Source organism: Procambarus clarkii, unplaced genomic scaffold (assembly GCF_040958095.1).
Source record: "Procambarus clarkii isolate CNS0578487 unplaced genomic scaffold, FALCON_Pclarkii_2.0 HiC_scaffold_501, whole genome shotgun sequence".
NCBI classification, from domain to species: domain Eukaryota; kingdom Metazoa; phylum Arthropoda; class Malacostraca; order Decapoda; family Cambaridae; genus Procambarus; species Procambarus clarkii.
The window spans coordinates 94,589-118,234 of NW_027189534.1; the positions used below are offsets into that span (position 1 = coordinate 94,589).

At 44.6% G+C, this 23,646-nt stretch overlaps 3 non-coding genes across 3 annotated transcripts; all 3 read left to right on the forward strand.

The window, feature by feature from the left end:
- The first annotated feature begins 3,892 nt into the window (after window positions 1-3,892).
- Window positions 3,893-4,011, forward strand: LOC138361592 (5S ribosomal RNA). Its single transcript, XR_011227053.1, has one exon. It is a non-coding gene; the product is annotated as a 5S ribosomal RNA (ribosomal RNA).
- Window positions 4,012-13,138: 9,127 nt separating this feature from the next.
- LOC138361593 (5S ribosomal RNA) lies at window positions 13,139-13,257 on the forward strand. Its single transcript, XR_011227054.1, has one exon. It is a non-coding gene; the product is annotated as a 5S ribosomal RNA (ribosomal RNA).
- Window positions 13,258-23,285: 10,028 nt separating this feature from the next.
- LOC138361594 (5S ribosomal RNA) lies at window positions 23,286-23,404 on the forward strand. The gene has a single exon (XR_011227055.1). It is a non-coding gene; the product is annotated as a 5S ribosomal RNA (ribosomal RNA).
- The last annotated feature ends 242 nt before the right edge of the window (window positions 23,405-23,646 follow it).

A 23,646-nucleotide genomic window follows, 5' to 3' on the forward strand; every position in this document is an offset into this window, starting at 1 on the left:
GGTTGTACTACAAATGACTTGATTTATTGATATCACGTGTATGTATGACACCTAAATTAGTGTATTTGTTTATTTATTTATTTATTTATTATATGTGTAGATGAAGGTTAATTCATATGACTGATGCTAGGAATGTCTGAAATCTCCTTAGAAGGATATTTTGGCCCTGAGAAGGGCCGAGTTTGGTGTATACTAGGGTGGTCGATTTAGCTTATGCACGCTCTCCACGGATACGGCGAGCAAGCTGAATGTCCTTTGGCATGATGGTGACACGCTTGGCGTGGATGGCACAGAGGTTAGTGTCCTCGAAGAGACCGACCAGGTAAGCCTCGGATGCCTCCTGTAAAGCCATGACGGCAGACGACTGGAAGCGAAGATCGGTCTTGAAGTCCTGGGCAATCTCGCGCACCAGACGCTGGAAGGGAAGTTTCCTGATGAGCAACTCGGTGCTCTTCTGGTAACGACGGATCTCACGCAGGGCGACCGTTCCGGGCCTGTAACGGTGAGGCTTCTTCACACCCCCTGTGGCAGGAGCAGACTTGCGTGCTGCCTTGGTGGCCAGCTGCTTACGAGGAGCCTTGCCTCCCGTGGACTTGCGAGCAGTCTGCTTGGTGCGAGCCATGGTGAACAACTGTGGTTTGTGATGGCCGGCGCCGAAAAATTTTTGCTTATATACGCCGTCTCGAGGCGCTTGCTCGAGCGCCATTGGCTGCTCGACTCGCCTACGTCACCCCGTTGCCCCTCCCCTCCTTCCTCTGGCTGCAGCCAACAGGCGGCTCACCTCAATCACTATTATCGCTGATTTTGCTCTATTTTTTGGATTTGTGCAAAAGTCATTTCACAGGGACGTGAAACAGACGAGTAGGCAACTGCAGTTTTGAAAGCGTTGTGAGAAAGCCGTGTCTACTCGACCACAAGCGTAAAGTAAGGGCAGGCAGGAGTTGCAATGCTACTAGTACGTCCGCTTGATGGGATATAGTCGGGAAATCGTGCGGGCATTCGATCAATTCGATTCACACAACTACAACACCATGACTGGACGCGGCAAGGGAGGCAAGGGACTCGGAAAGGGTGGCGCCAAGCGTCATCGTAAGGTGCTACGTGACAACATCCAGGGCATCACCAAGCCCGCTATTCGTCGCTTAGCTCGTCGTGGCGGCGTCAAGCGTATTTCGGGTCTCATCTACGAAGAGACCCGTGGCGTCCTGAAGGTGTTCCTCGAGAACGTCATCCGTGATGCTGTAACCTACACGGAACACGCCAAGAGGAAGACCGTCACTGCCATGGACGTGGTGTACGCTCTGAAGCGCCAGGGTCGTACCCTCTACGGATTCGGCGGATAAGAGCTTGGCTAATCCATCGATTCCACCCACCACCACCTCAAAACGGGACCTAATTAGGTCCCTATACTTTTTTACTGAAGGGCTTAATAGACGATAACATAAATTGTTTTGATATCAGCTAGCACATTGGGTCTTATGAAATCTATTTTTTATCCTCGCATGCTTAAAGGGACTCTGATTGGGGAGGGGGGGGGGGAAGGTTTGTTACGTTATATACTAGCAGAGCAGGATCATTGGTGGGGGGGGGGGGGGGGGGTGTGAGGGGGAGAGAGAGAGAGAGAGAGATCTTTCCCAACTCTTCCTTTTTACATGAGGGAGCTACCCGTTTTATTCATTTTATCCTTCTCAGAGCTGTTTTGATAGTATCCAAATGATGGTAAATGAAAAGGGAGGACACGAATATTTACCCAGAATTCAGGACTGGCAATCGATATGCATGTTTGAGTGAGAATCTTTTTCTCTCTCAACTTAGGTATACGTTTATGTCGTACCTAAAAGCGAGAACCACACTATTGGGACAAGTATGCAAGGCCCAATTTTCCTAACAAGCACAGTTAATTTTGTTATTTTCGAACATTTCTTTCCAAATTGGTTTATCCAATTAACAGTATTATATTAAGATCATGAATTGCTGGGTTAGGTTAGGTTAGATTAGCTTAGGTTAGGTTAGGTTAGGTTAGGTTAGGTTAGCTTAGCTTAGCTTGGGTTAGCTTAGGTTAGGTTAGGTTAGCTTAGCTTGGGTTAGCATAGGTTAGGTTAGGTTTGATTACATTTCTATGTTAGATTTAACTCAAATTCAAAACAATTGCCAGTCATTCGGCTTGTTAGTCAACTTGCCTCTAATAGGGGCAATTTGTCTAACAAGACTATTTAGTTTTGTGTGTATATATATATATATATATATATATATATATATATATATATATATATATATATATATATATATATATATATATATATATATATATATATATATATATATATATATATATTATTATAGCTTCAAGACTCTGAACCAATATAGAAGCATCAAGAGGAAGTGCTTGTGTTATGGGCCAATAGGCCTTCTGCAGTTACTTCCATTCTTATGTTTTTATTCCCATTGGTTCGTGTTTTATCTTGTGTAAATGTCAATCACCTTACCCAAAACTTTGGTACCATATCACCTCACCCATGTATGTATGTATATATATATATATATATATATATATATATATATATATATATATATATATATATATATATATATATATATATATATATATATATATATATATATATATATATATATATATATATATATAATATACAGAGTAAATCTACCCCAAAAGTAATGATTTATTTGTCTACAAAACTAAACTCTTTTTTGGAATCATATGAGGCCCCTCCACTGAGGGGGGGAGGCCTGGATGTTTATTGTCATGTGTATTCATGCTGCTTGCATGTCGTCGTTTATTTTGCCTTTGTTGTTTTTTTGACAGCTTTCTTTGCCTTGGGTGGTTTGGGAGATTTTGAAGCTCTCTTTATTTTGGGCTTTTTGTTCCCAACAACAAGCTGCTGCTGCTGCTTCTTTTTCAAGGCTGTAGGTGGTTTGTTGCTTGTGGCGGCTTTCTTGGGAGTTACCACGGCCTTCTTTGCTGCTGTAGATGGTTTCTTGGTTGTGGTGGCTTTCTTGGGAGTTAGAACGGCCCTCTTCTCTGCTACGGCCAGCTTGAATGATCCACTAGCTCCACTTCCCTTGGTCTGAACAAGAATGCCGTCAGCCACTGCTTTCTTGAGAAATCTTCGGATGTAAATGGCGATCTTGGCAGCCTCGACTTTGTTGTTGGCAACAACGTACTTCTTGATTGCTTGTAGAGACGAGCCCTTACGGTCTTTGAGTGCTGCGACCGCGGCTAGAACCATTTGACTAGTTTTCGGGTGAGCAACCTGGACGCGAGGTTTCCTGGTGGTGGCCACCACAGCAGCAGCAGCAGCCGCAGCCTTCTTGGTAGGCTTTGCTTCTACCATGATGATGATGAACCAACCAAGGTGATGAGAGACGCTCAGACAGTCACGGGGGAATGATGCTGCCGCCGCTTGAGCCGAACCTATTTATGTGCCGGCACGGTACAGAAGCTGCAACCTGGCAACTCGTCCACCAATCACGACGGTTGGTTTTACGGCTCCGAAACCTGGATCCCATATCTTCTCTAAAATAGAAGCATTTGTTCATGTTCTTTGTAAAAGTATCATAAAGCAGGACAGATGAGACAAATATCATAAAAACTGAAGAGCAGATGAGCACACACATGTTTGTATTACAAAAGAAAATCCACAAATTCATTAGAAATTGGCAGGGCAGGCTGAGGAAGTAGGTAGATGTAAAATGTCTGTAAATGGCGAAAGAACATAAACCCAAGACTGAATAAACGATGTTAAATATCCATGCCAAGGAGACAAAAATATGTTAGGATACAATTACCATTAAGACACCACAAGCAGGTCCGTATCCTGCCGCGATGACTTAAAAGAGTTGGTTATTAGCCACAATGTGTAGGCAGTCTCATGCCAACGGCCACACCACGTTGAGAACACCGCTTCTCGTCCGATCAGCGAAGTTAAGCAACGTTGGGTTTGGTTAGTACTTGGATGGGTGACCGCCTGGGAACACCAAATGCTGTTGGCAATAATGTTTTTTGTTTTGTTTTGTTTTGTTTCGTTTGTTTTTGTTTGAATGGCTGGCTCCACGGGAAATTCACGGAGTTGTGTGGAATAAGGCCTGGTAAAATGAATTAATATGTATGTCATGTTTAAAACAAACTCGCTTAATATAGATATTGTGTGAGGCTTTATACAAAAACAAACAACCAAAACAAAACATGTTGTATATATATATATATATATATATATAGCTTAATCCGGGTTTGAACTCGCAACTCCAAGAATACGCATCACTTATATACACTTTACCACTGGACCACTGCTGCAGGACACTAGCTTGATGCTGAGGTATCAATTTAATGACGTAAATGCCATTTCCACAAATAAATGATAATTAAAAAGTATTTGTATGTACAAATCTTTTCTGTTTAAAAGGCTACAATATCAGTTACTGATATAATTTGTGTTAATGTTTCTATACCCACAAGAAGGCATATTTTTGCTTATATGTAAAGGGTACGGAGAAGGAATCCACAGACCATCATTCCCCTCCCCTTCCCTCCCCACCCCCCCCCCCCCCACCCCCCCCCCACCCCCAACTCCCACCTACTACCACCACCACCACCACCACCAATCACCACCAATCACCACCAATCACCACCACCACCAATCACCACCACCACATCTAACCGAAAACCCCCTAACACATCAACCCTCCCCCCAATCAACAGGCGAAATAATAACCCTCAAATGCCTGCCTGCCTGCCTGCCTGCAAGCCAATACTAACGGTCTTCTCAGAAAGAAAATCTCTTTGTATCTGTATTACTTGATGAAATGTATGATTCTAATAATGAAAATAAATTTTGATGTCGGTTGTATGAGCATAATGACCAATATGCACATGATATGAATGAATTAAATAGTGTAGTTTTAAGTAATTAGGTTGTAGACACATTAAGCGGATATGATATTTGACGCGTCCAGAACTGGTGATTTTTGGTTTAGTTTTAAATGCACCACCACCACCACCACCACCACCACCATTGCTTCCCCAGAGCCTAATTAAGGACCGGTAAAAGGAGTCAATATGTATGTCATCTATAAAACCAAAGAATGAATAAAAAAAACACACACACAAACCTACATAATAGTATTAGGAAGATTGTATGGCAAAAAAAAAAAGTATTATTCCCATTGGGTCGTTTGAACTCGCGACTTCCAAAACACCAGCCACACACCTTACAACCCAGCCACCATAGAGTTGGTATAATTGTGCAACTTTAGTTATAAAAGTAAAGTTTTCTCACATTGTATTGATAACTTAAAGGATTTTTTTTTTTTATTTTGCATGTACAAATCTTATTGTCTGTTCTATGAAAAGGCTTGATGTAAATTATGTATTTTTTGAATGATTGAATTGTAGGCACATTAAGCGGATTCGATATTTGATATATCCAGAAAAGGCGATTTATGTTCAGTTTTAAAATGCATCACCGTTAACGCTAAAGGACTGGTAAAATGACTCGATGTTTGTCATTTTTAAAATAAACACTAAAACAAGGCCCTTAACATATATAATGTTTGAATATAAATTGAATGCATATAAATACAAAGTGGGAGTGGCTGGCTGGCTGGCTGGCTGGCTGGCTGGCTGGCTGGCTGGCTGGCTGGCTGGCTGGCTGGCTGGCTGGCTGGCTGGCTGGCTGGCTGGCTGGCTGGCTGCCTGCCTGCCTGCCTGCCTGCCTGCCTGGCTGCCTGGCTGCCTGCCTGCCTGCCTGCCTGCCTGCCTGCCTGCCTGCCTGCCTGGCTGCCTGCCTGCCTGCCTGCCTGCCTGCCTGCCTGCCTGCCTGCCTGCCTGCCTGCCTGCCTGCCTGTCTGGCTGCCTGGCTGCCTGGCTGCCTGCCTGCCTGCCTGCCTGCCTGCCTGCCTGCCTGCCTGCCTGCCTGCCTGCCTTGCCTTGCCTTGCCTTGCCTTGCCTTGCCCTGCCTTGGCTGCAGCTGGCTGGCTGGCTGGCTGGCTGGCTGGCCGTAAATCAACTCTTAACAACACCACACCACACCACACCACACCACACCACACCATCACTCATCACCCATCACCCACCACCGGCCCCAGTCTCCCAGCCTCTCTTATATACCCGAGCAGGCCCTTTAAATTATTTGAATTGTTGCACTTCGGCCAATGGCAGGCACGATCGCTGCTGCTCAAACATATTCTGGTTCACAAGTATTAATATATATATATATATATATATATATATATATATATATATATATATATATATATATATATATATATATATATATATATATATATATATATATATATATATATATTCATGAAACACATTAAAACCTTGATCATTTATTCATTCATTACGTCTAGTGAAGAATTGCTTTTGTTCATTTGTATGATTAAAAATGGATAGAATATGAATTCCTCGCTTAAAGTAAAATATAAAATATATATTGGATTTATATGATTGGTTAATATTCCAAGTGATGCTGAATATCCCCTATAATTTTGTTTTGTTTGTTTGTTATGTACACATTCCAAATGAAATCAATATAAATGTTATTATTAATGTTTGAAAGTTGATTGTCTACTTGAATCTCTCTATTAAAGTGTGTGTGGCTCCGGATGGAGCCTGGTTATGGTATTTGTCGCGGTGGGTGGCAGAAGTGCTTACTTCTTCTCTGTCTTCTTTGGCAAAAGAACTGCCTGAATGTTTGGAAGAACACCTCCCTGTGCAATGGTTACGCCAGACAGAAGTTTGTTGAGTTCTTCGTCGTTGCGGATGGCCAACTGCAAGTGACGTGGGATGATACGGGTCTTCTTGTTGTCACGTGCGGCGTTACCGGCGAGCTCGAGAACTTCGGCAGCGAGGTATTCCATGACGGCTGCCAGGTAGACAGGAGCGCCAGCACCGACGCGTTCGGCGTAGTTGCCCTTACGCAGCAGACGGTGAATTCTGCCCACGGGGAACTGAAGTCCGGCCCTGCTGGAGCGAGACTTTGACTTGCCCTTCACTTTGCCTCCCTTGCCGCGTCCTGACATTGCTGCTGCTGTTGTGGGTTTGTGGTGTTTTAATGCCGGTTGGTTGGTTTGATGTCCATAGGGAATGGAAAGGATGGGGGAGGTAGAGGGATGGGGAGATGAAATTCAGGAAGAGGATGCGGGTGTAGAGAGAGAGGAGGTTTGAAAGTTCGGTGGCCTGTCCACCATGGGTTGACATTTTTGTATGTGTTGTTTGTTTGCGTATGTGTTATGTTGGGTTGTCAGTACATTGGCTGGGGGGGCTAGTGTTTGTGACCTTGTTGGTGTCCTAAAGCACTAGAGCCGATGGAGTTGGCTGAAGGAGGCTAATCTTAGAAACATCAGGGTAGTTACACTTCTGCCGCCACGACAAATGGTTTTTTGGTTTTATATTTTTTTGTAGGTGTTTTATTTATTTATATATTTTTTTTTTTTTTTTTTTTTTTTTTTTTTTTTTTTTTTTTTATTATTATTTTTTTTTTATTTATTTATTTATTTATTTATTTTTTTTTTTTTTTTTTTTTTTTTTTTTTTATTTTGTTATTTTGTTATTTTTTTTTCTTTCTTTCTTTATTCTTCATTTGGTGTAGATTGGGTCCGGGATGGGCCACTCATCTGGATCGTCTGGCAGACCGCTTAGTATCTGAGGGCTTGGGAAGGCCTCATCATGGATATGTCTGATCACTTTTTGTTGGAGAGTGATTCTTCTGGTTCTGTGTGGTGGTTCGTGGATCTCGTAGTCGCTGGTGGTGTTTTCTGCTACGAAGGGATCTTCTGGGTCTGGGACATACATGTTCTTCATACGGTACAGCTGTCTTCTGGCCAGGTAGCTGAGCCTAATGTTCATTGGCTTCATGTTGAGCGTCTCATGGATCAGGTCAGTTCTTACCCTGTCCCTCAGAGTCAGGCCCTCTGCAAAGCGAAGTGCTTTGTTTTGTACTCGTTGAATCTTCAACATGTTGCCCGCAGATCGAGCTTCGTGTTATATACCCCGCTCAGGATCAAGGGAGTCCGCCACTGACCAATCAGCGCGCTCCGCCACGCGACCCGCTCTGAGCTGAGTCGCGAGCGGGATATAAAAGGAAAGCTCGACTCGCGCAAAAGTTCATTATTGTACTGCAACGCCAGCCAGCACGAGCATCATCATGCCACCCAAGGCATCTGGAAAGGCTGCCAAGAAGGCCGGAAAGGCCCAGAAGGCCATTGCCAAGGGCGATAAGAAAAAGAAGCGCAGGAGGAAGGAGAGCTACAGCATCTACATCTACAAAGTGCTGAAGCAGGTCCACCCCGACACTGGTATCTCTTCCAAAGCCATGTCGATCATGAACTCGTTCGTGAACGACATCTTTGAGCGCATCGCCGCCGAGGCTTCTCGCCTGGCCCACTACAACAAGCGTTCCACCATTACCAGTCGGGAGATCCAGACGGCTGTAAGGCTCCTGTTGCCCGGAGAACTGGCCAAGCACGCCGTCTCTGAGGGCACTAAGGCCGTCACCAAGTACACCTCCTCCAAGTAAACGGCTTACTTACTGCCCTGTGGTGGTGGCTTGGCCTCAAACCAACAAACTCGGCTCCATTGGAGCCACACTTTAATTTCTAAAGAGATTGTGAGTGTTAGACACCAATACTATTATAACAAAAACCTCTGTCACTGAAAGCAAATAGCTATAAAATGAGAATATTTATGAAACTGTCTGTGTGTGTTTCTCTCTCTCAGTCTCTGTCTGTCTGTCTGTCTGTCTGTCTGTCTGTCTGTCTGTCTGTCTTGTCTGTCTGTCTGTCTGTCTGTCTGTCTGTCTGTCTGTCTGTCTGTCTGTCTGTCTGTCTCTCTCTCTCTCTCTCTCTCTCTCTCTCTCTCTCTCTCTCTCTCTCTCTCTCTCTCTCTCTCTCTCTCTCTCTCTCAACACATATAAGCACTCGGTATCTTTTTTCTAGAGATTAGAGATTCATTGTTATGTTCCACATTAGGATTACTATGCAGGCCACCCTCTTAGGTTTGAAAATGTCAAGAAAACGGTTAATTTAAAATGTCATCTCCTAACTTAACAGATTAAGCCAGAGGACCGAAAACAGAATAAAACAGGACTGGACAGTATGTCACTTATACAAGCTGCTTTTATTTCTAGTACAGTATGACAATTTTTATTTTGGGGGGGGGGGGGGGGTGATCCTTGACAGTGCATAAGAGCGAAAAGCGACGGCGTTTTGTTTGTAAGAGAACAGGTTGTACTACAAATGACTTGATTTATTGATATCACGTGTATGTATGACACCTAAATTAGTGTATTTGTTTATTTATTTATTTATTTATTATATGTGTAGATGAAGGTTAATTCATATGACTGATGCTAGGAATGTCTGAAATCTCCTTAGAAGGATATTTTGGCCCTGAGAAGGGCCGAGTTTGGTGTATACTAGGGTGGTCGATTTAGCTTATGCACGCTCTCCACGGATACGGCGAGCAAGCTGAATGTCCTTTGGCATGATGGTGACACGCTTGGCGTGGATGGCACAGAGGTTAGTGTCCTCGAAGAGACCGACCAGGTAAGCCTCGGATGCCTCCTGTAAAGCCATGACGGCAGACGACTGGAAGCGAAGATCGGTCTTGAAGTCCTGGGCAATCTCGCGCACCAGACGCTGGAAGGGAAGTTTCCTGATGAGCAACTCGGTGCTCTTCTGGTAACGACGGATCTCACGCAGGGCGACCGTTCCGGGCCTGTAACGGTGAGGCTTCTTCACACCCCCTGTGGCAGGAGCAGACTTGCGTGCTGCCTTGGTGGCCAGCTGCTTACGAGGAGCCTTGCCTCCCGTGGACTTGCGAGCAGTCTGCTTGGTGCGAGCCATGGTGAACAACTGTGGTTTGTGATGGCCGGCGCCGAAAAATTTTTGCTTATATACGCCGTCTCGAGGCGCTTGCTCGAGCGCCATTGGCTGCTCGACTCGCCTACGTCACCCCGTTGCCCCTCCCCTCCTTCCTCTGGCTGCAGCCAACAGGCGGCTCACCTCAATCACTATTATCGCTGATTTTGCTCTATTTTTTGGATTTGTGCAAAAGTCATTTCACAGGGACGTGAAACAGACGAGTAGGCAACTGCAGTTTTGAAAGCGTTGTGAGAAAGCCGTGTCTACTCGACCACAAGCGTAAAGTAAGGGCAGGCAGGAGTTGCAATGCTACTAGTACGTCCGCTTGATGGGATATAGTCGGGAAATCGTGCGGGCATTCGATCAATTCGATTCACACAACTACAACACCATGACTGGACGCGGCAAGGGAGGCAAGGGACTCGGAAAGGGTGGCGCCAAGCGTCATCGTAAGGTGCTACGTGACAACATCCAGGGCATCACCAAGCCCGCTATTCGTCGCTTAGCTCGTCGTGGCGGCGTCAAGCGTATTTCGGGTCTCATCTACGAAGAGACCCGTGGCGTCCTGAAGGTGTTCCTCGAGAACGTCATCCGTGATGCTGTAACCTACACGGAACACGCCAAGAGGAAGACCGTCACTGCCATGGACGTGGTGTACGCTCTGAAGCGCCAGGGTCGTACCCTCTACGGATTCGGCGGATAAGAGCTTGGCTAATCCATCGATTCCACCCACCACCACCTCAAAACGGGACCTAATTAGGTCCCTATACTTTTTTACTGAAGGGCTTAATAGACGATAACATAAATTGTTTTGATATCAGCTAGCACATTGGGTCTTATGAAATCTATTTTTTATCCTCGCATGCTTAAAGGGACTCTGATTGGGGAGGGGGGGGGGGGAAGGTTTGTTACGTTATATACTAGCAGAGCAGGATCATTGGTGGGGGGGGGGGGGGGGGGGGAGGGGGAGAGAGAGAGAGAGAGAGATCTTTCCCAACTCTTCCTTTTTACATGAGGGAGCTACCCGTTTTATTCATTTTATCCTTCTCAGAGCTGTTTTGATAGTATCCAAATGATGGTAAATGAAAAGGGAGGACACGAATATTTACCCAGAATTCAGGACTGGCAATCGATATGCATGTTTGAGTGAGAATCTTTTTCTCTCTCAACTTAGGTATACGTTTATGTCGTACCTAAAAGCGAGAACCACACTATTGGGACAAGTATGCAAGGCCCAATTTTCCTAACAAGCACAGTTAATTTTGTTATTTTCGAACATTTCTTTCCAAATTGGTTTATCCAATTAACAGTATTATATTAAGATCATGAATTGCTGGGTTAGGTTAGGTTAGATTAGCTTAGGTTAGGTTAGGTTAGGTTAGGTTAGGTTAGCTTAGCTTAGCTTGGGTTAGCTTAGGTTAGGTTAGGTTAGCTTAGCTTGGGTTAGCATAGGTTAGGTTAGGTTTGATTACATTTCTATGTTAGATTTAACTCAAATTCAAAACAATTGCCAGTCATTCGGCTTGTTAGTCAACTTGCCTCTAATAGGGGCAATTTGTCTAACAAGACTATTTAGTTTTGTGTGTATATATATATATATATATATATATATATATATATATATATATATATATATATATATATATATATATATATATATATATATATATATATATATATATATATATATATTATTATAGCTTCAAGACTCTGAACCAATATAGAAGCATCAAGAGGAAGTGCTTGTGTTATGGGCCAATAGGCCTTCTGCAGTTACTTCCATTCTTATGTTTTTATTCCCATTGGTTCGTGTTTTATCTTGTGTAAATGTCAATCACCTTACCCAAAACTTTGGTACCATATCACCTCACCCATGTATGTATGTATATATATATATATATATATATATATATATATATATATATATATATATATATATATATATATATATATATATATATATATATATATATATATATATATATATATATATATATATATATATATAATATACAGAGTAAATCTACCCCAAAAGTAATGATTTATTTGTCTACAAAACTAAACTCTTTTTTGGAATCATATGAGGCCCCTCCACTGAGGGGGGGAGGCCTGGATGTTTATTGTCATGTGTATTCATGCTGCTTGCATGTCGTCGTTTATTTTGCCTTTGTTGTTTTTTTGACAGCTTTCTTTGCCTTGGGTGGTTTGGGAGATTTTGAAGCTCTCTTTATTTTGGGCTTTTTGTTCCCAACAACAAGCTGCTGCTGCTGCTTCTTTTTCAAGGCTGTAGGTGGTTTGTTGCTTGTGGCGGCTTTCTTGGGAGTTACCACGGCCTTCTTTGCTGCTGTAGATGGTTTCTTGGTTGTGGTGGCTTTCTTGGGAGTTAGAACGGCCCTCTTCTCTGCTACGGCCAGCTTGAATGATCCACTAGCTCCACTTCCCTTGGTCTGAACAAGAATGCCGTCAGCCACTGCTTTCTTGAGAAATCTTCGGATGTAAATGGCGATCTTGGCAGCCTCGACTTTGTTGTTGGCAACAACGTACTTCTTGATTGCTTGTAGAGACGAGCCCTTACGGTCTTTGAGTGCTGCGACCGCGGCTAGAACCATTTGACTAGTTTTCGGGTGAGCAACCTGGACGCGAGGTTTCCTGGTGGTGGCCACCACAGCAGCAGCAGCAGCCGCAGCCTTCTTGGTAGGCTTTGCTTCTACCATGATGATGATGAACCAACCAAGGTGATGAGAGACGCTCAGACAGTCACGGGGGAATGATGCTGCCGCCGCTTGAGCCGAACCTATTTATGTGCCGGCACGGTACAGAAGCTGCAACCTGGCAACTCGTCCACCAATCACGACGGTTGGTTTTACGGCTCCGAAACCTGGATCCCATATCTTCTCTAAAATAGAAGCATTTGTTCATGTTCTTTGTAAAAGTATCATAAAGCAGGACAGATGAGACAAATATCATAAAAACTGAAGAGCAGATGAGCACACACATGTTTGTATTACAAAAGAAAATCCACAAATTCATTAGAAATTGGCAGGGCAGGCTGAGGAAGTAGGTAGATGTAAAATGTCTGTAAATGGCGAAAGAACATAAACCCAAGACTGAATAAACGATGTTAAATATCCATGCCAAGGAGACAAAAATATGTTAGGATACAATTACCATTAAGACACCACAAGCAGGTCCGTATCCTGCCGCGATGACTTAAAAGAGTTGGTTATTAGCCACAATGTGTAGGCAGTCTCATGCCAACGGCCACACCACGTTGAGAACACCGCTTCTCGTCCGATCAGCGAAGTTAAGCAACGTTGGGTTTGGTTAGTACTTGGATGGGTGACCGCCTGGGAACACCAAATGCTGTTGGCAATAATGTTTTTTGTTTTGTTTTGTTTTGTTTCGTTTGTTTTTGTTTGAATGGCTGGCTCCACGGGAAATTCACGGAGTTGTGTGGAATAAGGCCTGGTAAAATGAATTAATATGTATGTCATGTTTAAAACAAACTCGCTTAATATAGATATTGTGTGAGGCTTTATACAAAAACAAACAACCAAAACAAAACATGTTGTATATATATATATATATATATATATAGCTTAATCCGGGTTTGAACTCGCAACTCCAAGAATACGCATCACTTATATACACTTTACCACTGGACCACTGCTGCAGGACACTAGCTTGATGCTGAGGTATCAATTTAATGACGTAAATGCCATTTCCACAAATAAATGATAATTAAAAAGTATTTGTATGTACAAATCTTTTCTGTTTAAAAGGCTACAATATCAGTTACTGATATAATTTGTGTTAATGTTTCTATACCCACAAGAAGGCATATTTTTGCTTATATGTAAAGGGTACGGAGAAGGAATCCACAGACCATCATTCCCCTCCCCTTCCCTCCCCACCCCCCCCCCCCCACCCCCCCCACCCCCAACTCCCACCTACTACCACCACCACCACCACCACCAATCACCACCAATCACCACCAATCACCACCACCACCAATCACCACCACCACATCTAACCGAAAACCCCCTAACACATCAACCCTCCCCCCAATCAACAGGCGAAATAATAACCCTCAAATGCCTGCCTGCCTGCCTGCCTGCAAGCCAATACTAACGGTCTTCTCAGAAAGAAAATCTCTTTGTATCTGTATTACTTGATGAAATGTATGATTCTAATAATGAAAATAAATTTTGATGTCGGTTGTATGAGCATAATGACCAATATGCACATGATATGAATGAATTAAATAGTGTAGTTTTAAGTAATTAGGTTGTAGACACATTAAGCGGATATGATATTTGACGCGTCCAGAACTGGTGATTTTTGGTTTAGTTTTAAATGCACCACCACCACCACCACCACCACCACCATTGCTTCCCCAGAGCCTAATTAAGGACCGGTAAAAGGAGTCAATATGTATGTCATCTATAAAACCAAAGAATGAATAAAAAAAACACACACACAAACCTACATAATAGTATTAGGAAGATTGTATGGCAAAAAAAAAAAGTATTATTCCCATTGGGTCGTTTGAACTCGCGACTTCCAAAACACCAGCCACACACCTTACAACCCAGCCACCATAGAGTTGGTATAATTGTGCAACTTTAGTTATAAAAGTAAAGTTTTCTCACATTGTATTGATAACTTAAAGGATTTTTTTTTTTATTTTGCATGTACAAATCTTATTGTCTGTTCTATGAAAAGGCTTGATGTAAATTATGTATTTTTTGAATGATTGAATTGTAGGCACATTAAGCGGATTCGATATTTGATATATCCAGAAAAGGCGATTTATGTTCAGTTTTAAAATGCATCACCGTTAACGCTAAAGGACTGGTAAAATGACTCGATGTTTGTCATTTTTAAAATAAACACTAAAACAAGGCCCTTAACATATATAATGTTTGAATATAAATTGAATGCATATAAATACAAAGTGGGAGTGGCTGGCTGGCTGGCTGGCTGGCTGGCTGGCTGGCTGGCTGGCTGGCTGGCTGGCTGGCTGGCTGGCTGGCTGGCTGGCTGGCTGGCTGGCTGGCTGGCTGGCTGGCTGGCTGGCTGCCTGCCTGCCTGCCTGCCTGGCTGCCTGGCTGCCTGCCTGCCTGCCTGCCTGCCTGCCTGCCTGCCTGCCTGCCTGCCTGCCTGCCTGCCTGCCTGCCTGCCTGCCTGCCTGCCTGCCTGCCTGCCTGCCTGCCTGTCTGGCTGCCTGGCTGCCTGGCTGCCTGCCTGCCTGCCTGCCTGCCTGCCTGCCTGCCTGCCTGCCTGCCTGCCTGCCTTGCCTTGCCTTGCCTTGCCTTGCCTTGCCCTGCCTTGGCTGCAGCTGGCTGGCTGGCTGGCTGGCTGGCTGGCCGTAAATCAACTCTTAACAACACCACACCACACCACACCACACCACACCACACCATCACTCATCACCCATCACCCACCACCGGCCCCAGTCTCCCAGCCTCTCTTATATACCCGAGCAGGCCCTTTAAATTATTTGAATTGTTGCACTTCGGCCAATGGCAGGCACGATCGCTGCTGCTCAAACATATTCTGGTTCACAAGTATTAATATATATATATATATATATATATATATATATATATATATATATATATATATATATATATATATATATATATATATATATATATATATATATTCATGAAACACATTAAAACCTTGATCATTTATTCATTCATTACGTCTAGTGAAGAATTGCTTTTGTTCATTTGTATGATTAAAAATGGATAGAATATGAATTCCTCGCTTAAAGTAAAATATAAAATATATATTGGATTTATATGATTGGTTAATATTCCAAGTGATGCTGAATATCCCCTATAATTTTGTTTTGTTTGTTTGTTATGTACACATTCCAAATGAAATCAATATAAATGTTATTATTAATGTTTGAAAGTTGATTGTCTACTTGAATCTCTCTATTAAAGTGTGTGTGGCTCCGGATGGAGCCTGGTTATGGTATTTGTCGCGGTGGGTGGCAGAAGTGCTTACTTCTTCTCTGTCTTCTTTGGCAAAAGAACTGCCTGAATGTTTGGAAGAACACCTCCCTGTGCAATGGTTACGCCAGACAGAAGTTTGTTGAGTTCTTCGTCGTTGCGGATGGCCAACTGCAAGTGACGTGGGATGATACGGGTCTTCTTGTTGTCACGTGCGGCGTTACCGGCGAGCTCGAGAACTTCGGCAGCGAGGTATTCCATGACGGCTGCCAGGTAGACAGGAGCGCCAGCACCGACGCGTTCGGCGTAGTTGCCCTTACGCAGCAGACGGTGAATTCTGCCCACGGGGAACTGAAGTCCGGCCCTGCTGGAGCGAGACTTTGACTTGCCCTTCACTTTGCCTCCCTTGCCGCGTCCTGACATTGCTGCTGCTGTTGTGGGTTTGTGGTGTTTTAATGCCGGCCCGCAGATCGAGCTTCGTGTTATATACCCCGCTCAGGATCAAGGGAGTCCGCCACTGACCAATCAGCGCGCTCCGCCACGCGACCCGCTCTGAGCTGAGTCGCGAGCGGGATATAAAAGGAAAGCTCGACTCGCGCAAAAGTTCATTATTGTACTGCAACGCCAGCCAGCACGAGCATCATCATGCCACCCAAGGCATCTGGAAAGGCTGCCAAGAAGGCCGGAAAGGCCCAGAAGGCCATTGCCAAGGGCGATAAGAAAAAGAAGCGCAGGAGGAAGGAGAGCTACAGCATCTACATCTACAAAGTGCTGAAGCAGGTCCACCCCGACACTGGTATCTCTTCCAAAGCCATGTCGATCATGAACTCGTTCGTGAACGACATCTTTGAGCGCATCGCCGCCGAGGCTTCTCGCCTGGCCCACTACAACAAGCGTTCCACCATTACCAGTCGGGAGATCCAGACGGCTGTAAGGCTCCTGTTGCCCGGAGAACTGGCCAAGCACGCCGTCTCTGAGGGCACTAAGGCCGTCACCAAGTACACCTCCTCCAAGTAAACGGCTTACTTACTGCCCTGTGGTGGTGGCTTGGCCTCAAACCAACAAACTCGGCTCCATTGGAGCCACACTTTAATTTCTAAAGAGATTGTGAGTGTTAGACACCAATACTATTATAACAAAAACCTCTGTCACTGAAAGCAAATAGCTATAAAATGAGAATATTTATGAAACTGTCTGTGTGTGTTTCTCTCTCTCAGTCTCTGTCTGTCTGTCTGTCTGTCTGTCTGTCTGTCTGTCTGTCTGTCTTGTCTGTCTGTCTGTCTGTCTGTCTGTCTGTCTGTCTGTCTGTCTGTCTGTCTGTCTGTCTCTCTCTCTCTCTCTCTCTCTCTCTCTCTCTCTCTCTCTCTCTCTCTCTCTCTCTCTCTCTCTCTCTCTCTCTCTCTCTCTCTCTCTCAACACATATAAGCACTCGGTATCTTTTTTCTAGAGATTAGAGATTCATTGTTATGTTCCACATTAGGATTACTATGCAGGCCACCCTCTTAGGTTTGAAAATGTCAAGAAAACGGTTAATTTAAAATGTCATCTCCTAACTTAACAGATTAAGCCAGAGGACCGAAAACAGAATAAAACAGGACTGGACAGTATGTCACTTATACAAGCTGCTTTTATTTCTAGTACAGTATGACAATTTTTATTTTGGGGGGGGGGGGGTGGGTGATCCTTGACAGTGCATAAGAGCGAAAAGCGACGGCGTTTTGTTTGTAAGAGAACAGGTTGTACTACAAATGACTTGATTTATTGATATCACGTGTATGTATGACACCTAAATTAGTGTATTTGTTTATTTATTTATTTATTTATTATATGTGTAGATGAAGGTTAATTCATATGACTGATGCTAGGAATGTCTGAAATCTCCTTAGAAGGATATTTTGGCCCTGAGAAGGGCCGAGTTTGGTGTATACTAGGGTGGTCGATTTAGCTTATGCACGCTCTCCACGGATACGGCGAGCAAGCTGAATGTCCTTTGGCATGATGGTGACACGCTTGGCGTGGATGGCACAGAGGTTAGTGTCCTCGAAGAGACCGACCAGGTAAGCCTCGGATGCCTCCTGTAAAGCCATGACGGCAGACGACTGGAAGCGAAGATCGGTCTTGAAGTCCTGGGCAATCTCGCGCACCAGACGCTGGAAGGGAAGTTTCCTGATGAGCAACTCGGTGCTCTTCTGGTAACGACGGATCTCACGCAGGGCGACCGTTCCGGGCCTGTAACGGTGAGGCTTCTTCACACCCCCTGTGGCAGGAGCAGACTTGCGTGCTGCCTTGGTGGCCAGCTGCTTACGAGGAGCCTTGCCTCCCGTGGACTTGCGAGCAGTCTGCTTGGTGCGAGCCATGGTGAACAACTGTGGTTTGTGATGGCCGGCGCCGAAAAATTTTTGCTTATATACGCCGTCTCGAGGCGCTTGCTCGAGCGCCATTGGCTGCTCGACTCGCCTACGTCACCCCGTTGCCCCTCCCCTCCTTCCTCTGGCTGCAGCCAACAGGCGGCTCACCTCAATCACTATTATCGCTGATTTTGCTCTATTTTTTGGATTTGTGCAAAAGTCATTTCACAGGGACGTGAAACAGACGAGTAGGCAACTGCAGTTTTGAAAGCGTTGTGAGAAAGCCGTGTCTACTCGACCACAAGCGTAAAGTAAGGGCAGGCAGGAGTTGCAATGCTACTAGTACGTCCGCTTGATGGGATATAGTCGGGAAATCGAACAGCCCATCACTGAGATCGTGAAGAGCATAAACGCTCTGAACCGGTCTCTCACAGCCATCTCGGCCCACCTCATCCAGCAGGGTGAAAGCGGGAGGCCAACCCTCAAAGTCACCCTCAAGACTCCAGCAGAGGCTACTCTCGCGGCCGACAACGGACTCAGATGCTGTGAAGTGGCCTGCACACCCCACCAGATCACCAGGCAGCGTTACTTCCGCCTTCGTCAATGTTTTCGGTGTTATCAATACACCCACTACGCCCAGAAGTGCCCAAACAGGCTGCAGAAATGCAGCATTTGTACTGGAGAACACCATCACAGGACCTGCACAGCCACCAGCAAGCGCTGTCTACTTTGCAACGGAGAACACACAGCCGTCTCTCAAGACTGCCCCACCAGGCAGGAAGAAATAGCGAAAATGATCGACGCCAGACCTCGAAATCCTACTCCAAGAATGAAATCTTTCAACATTCAAGCAGAAGCCTTCCCAGCACTCCCGACAAGTGGCGCCGCGAGCGGCGCACAACTCAACTACTGGACCAGCAGCTCCCGCGCCAGCCACTCAAGGTCACAGACAACACCTCTCAACCCAGCCAGCCAGCCGTCCTCACTCACGCCGCCTGCAGCCACCCCTGATAGCACTGTTGCAGCCCTGATACACTTCGCAACGGCGCTCTCAGGCGAAGATCTCAGACTACGTTATGAATTACTGAAGGAACTGTACAAGGAGAACAACCTACCATCGTTTGTGATACCAGAGGCCATGTTCACCTCCCGCTCTACTACAACAGAGGCCAACCCTACACCAGCCACTCCTGCAAACCCGACTACGGCAAACGACAGCACCCCGACGGCTTCTCAACCGATCTCAACATCTGCTGAACCAGCAACTGTCATCGCACCTGAACCCGAAGTGACTACCAGCATAGCAGCCCCGAAAATGTTCAACCCATACACTACTGTCATGAGTTTTGTCGAAGAAAACACCGACCCGAGAATGCAAGAATTCCACGTACCACTGCGGGACCCAGTATATGAACACGAGGACGGAGACGGCTGCGAATTGTCAGAATTCGACAATGAATCGGTCTCCCCAGTAAGCCTAGATGGTCTGCGATCCCCACGCAGATTCCTGATTCACGACCCCAAGGACACAGAAGAACCATTGTCAATCCTGGACGTGGAAGCACGAACAATAACGAAAAAACACAGAAACGGCGAGGAAACTGTTACCAGGGTAGTAACTGACATGAAAACCCTGATGTACAACAGCGTATGGCGAGCAGCAAGAGAAGAACTGAACGAATATAAAGTAGTGACAAGACCCACACCTTCACCAAGCACGCCAACAGACCAAACTCCACGCAAGAGAACAAGGAAGAATAACAAGCCTAGCTTCAACACCAGACTCGCCCGAAGGTAGCCGCCTTCACCCCCCCCCCCTCTTTAGGGGTATAGGGACCTAATTTTGCTCGTTTTGAGGTGGTGGAACCCCTGCAAGCTTCGGAGCGGACCAACGTGCAAGACAGAAGACGGAAGACTCCAGCTTCAAAGAAGAAAGAAGACTTCAGCTTCAAAGAAGAAAGAAGACTTCAAATCCTAAGAAGAAAGAAGACTCCACACGTCATGAGGAAAGAAGACCTCACACCGCCGCCCCTCCCTCGGGACCCTGCCAGCCAAGCCTAAGCCGACCAGGTGTTCAAGTAGCCTCATATTCAGCCGCGCAGCTGGGTCTAGCCCTGGCTCTATCTCTACAACTCCGACGCTTCCTCTCACCCAAGCTATTCTTCACCTATACCCACTTCAAAGCTCACCCGAAGGGTATCTTGTCCTATATTTAATTCGATTCGATTCGCATTCGATCAATTCGATTCACACAACTACAACACCATGACTGGACGCGGCAAGGGAGGCAAGGGACTCGGAAAGGGTGGCGCCAAGCGTCATCGTAAGGTGCTACGTGACAACATCCAGGGCATCACCAAGCCCGCTATTCGTCGCTTAGCTCGTCGTGGCGGCGTCAAGCGTATTTCGGGTCTCATCTACGAAGAGACCCGTGGCGTCCTGAAGGTGTTCCTCGAGAACGTCATCCGTGATGCTGTAACCTACACGGAACACGCCAAGAGGAAGACCGTCACTGCCATGGACGTGGTGTACGCTCTGAAGCGCCAGGGTCGTACCCTCTACGGATTCGGCGGATAAGAGCTTGGCTAATCCATCGATTCCACCCACCACCACCTCAAAACGGGACCTAATTAGGTCCCTATACTTTTTTACTGAAGGGCTTAATAGACGATAACATAAATTGTTTTGATATCAGCTAGCACATTGGGTCTTATGAAATCTATTTTTTATCCTCGCATGCTTAAAGGGACTCTGATTGGGGAGGGGGGGGGGGAAGGTTTGTTACGTTATATACTAGCAGAGCAGGATCATTGGTGGGGGGGGGGGGGGGGGGTGTGAGGGGGAGAGAGAGAGAGAGAGAGATCTTTCCCAACTCTTCCTTTTTACATGAGGGAGCTACCCGTTTTATTCATTTTATCCTTCTCAGAGCTGTTTTGATAGTATCCAAATGATGGTAAATGAAAAGGGAGGACACGAATATTTACCCAGAATTCAGGACTGGCAATCGATATGCATGTTTGAGTGAGAATCTTTTTCTCTCTCAACTTAGGTATACGTTTATGTCGTACCTAAAAGCGAGAACCACACTATTGGGACAAGTATGCAAGGCCCAATTTTCCTAACAAGCACAGTTAATTTTGTTATTTTCGAACATTTCTTTCCAAATTGGTTTATCCAATTAACAGTATTATATTAAGATCATGAATTGCTGGGTTAGGTTAGGTTAGATTAGCTTAGGTTAGGTTAGGTTAGGTTAGGTTAGGTTAGCTTAGCTTAGCTTGGGTTAGCTTAGGTTAGGTTAGGTTAGCTTAGCTTGGGTTAGCATAGGTTAGGTTAGGTTTGATTACATTTCTATGTTAGATTTAACTCAAATTCAAAACAATTGCCAGTCATTCGGCTTGTTAGTCAACTTGCCTCTAATAGGGGCAATTTGTCTAACAAGACTATTTAGTTTTGTGTGTATATATATATATATATATATATATATATATATATATATATATATATATATATATATATATATATATATATATATATATATATATATATATATATATATATTATTATAGCTTCAAGACTCTGAACCAATATAGAAGCATCAAGAGGAAGTGCTTGTGTTATGGGCCAATAGGCCTTCTGCAGTTACTTCCATTCTTATGTTTTTATTCCCATTGGTTCGTGTTTTATCTTGTGTAAATGTCAATCACCTTACCCAAAACTTTGGTACCATATCACCTCACCCATGTATGTATGTATATATATATATATATATATATATATATATATATATATATATATATATATATATATATATATATATATATATATATATATATATATAATATACAGAGTAAATCTACCCCAAAAGTAATGATTTATTTGTCTACAAAACTAAACTCTTTTTTGGAATCATATGAGGCCCCTCCACTGAGGGGGGGAGGCCTGGATGTTTATTGTCATGTGTATTCATGCTGCTTGCATGTCGTCGTTTATTTTGCCTTTGTTGTTTTTTTGACAGCTTTCTTTGCCTTGGGTGGTTTGGGAGATTTTGAAGCTCTCTTTATTTTGGGCTTTTTGTTCCCAACAACAAGCTGCTGCTGCTGCTTCTTTTTCAAGGCTGTAGGTGGTTTGTTGCTTGTGGCGGCTTTCTTGGGAGTTACCACGGCCTTCTTTGCTGCTGTAGATGGTTTCTTGGTTGTGGTGGCTTTCTTGGGAGTTAGAACGGCCCTCTTCTCTGCTACGGCCAGCTTGAATGATCCACTAGCTCCACTTCCCTTGGTCTGAACAAGAATGCCGTCAGCCACTGCTTTCTTGAGAAATCTTCGGATGTAAATGGCGATCTTGGCAGCCTCGACTTTGTTGTTGGCAACAACGTACTTCTTGATTGCTTGTAGAGACGAGCCCTTACGGTCTTTGAGTGCTGCGACCGCGGCTAGAACCATTTGACTAGTTTTCGGGTGAGCAACCTGGACGCGAGGTTTCCTGGTGGTGGCCACCACAGCAGCAGCAGCAGCCGCAGCCTTCTTGGTAGGCTTTGCTTCTACCATGATGATGATGAACCAACCAAGGTGATGAGAGACGCTCAGACAGTCACGGGGGAATGATGCTGCCGCCGCTTGAGCCGAACCTATTTATGTGCCGGCACGGTACAGAAGCTGCAACCTGGCAACTCGTCCACCAATCACGACGGTTGGTTTTACGGCTCCGAAACCTGGATCCCATATCTTCTCTAAAATAGAAGCATTTGTTCATGTTCTTTGTAAAAGTATCATAAAGCAGGACAGATGAGACAAATATCATAAAAACTGAAGAGCAGATGAGCACACACATGTTTGTATTACAAAAGAAAATCCACAAATTCATTAGAAATTGGCAGGGCAGGCTGAGGAAGTAGGTAGATGTAAAATGTCTGTAAATGGCGAAAGAACATAAACCCAAGACTGAATAAACGATGTTAAATATCCATGCCAAGGAGACAAAAATATGTTAGGATACAATTACCATTAAGACACCACAAGCAGGTCCGTATCCTGCCGCGATGACTTAAAAGAGTTGGTTATTAGCCACAATGTGTAGGCAGTCTCATGCCAACGGCCACACCACGTTGAGAACACCGCTTCTCGTCCGATCAGCGAAGTTAAGCAACGTTGGGTTTGGTTAGTACTTGGATGGGTGACCGCCTGGGAACACCAAATGCTGTTGGCAATAATGTTTTTTGTTTTGTTTTGTTTTGTTTCGTTTGTTTTTGTTTGAATGGCTGGCTCCACGGGAAATTCACGGAGTTGTGTGGAATAAGGCCTGGTAAAATGAATTAATATGTATGTCATGTTTAAAACAAACTCGCTTAATATAGATATTGTGTGAGGCTTTATACAAAAACAAACAACCAAAACAAAACATGTTGTATATATATATATATATATATATATAGCTTAATCCGGGTTTGA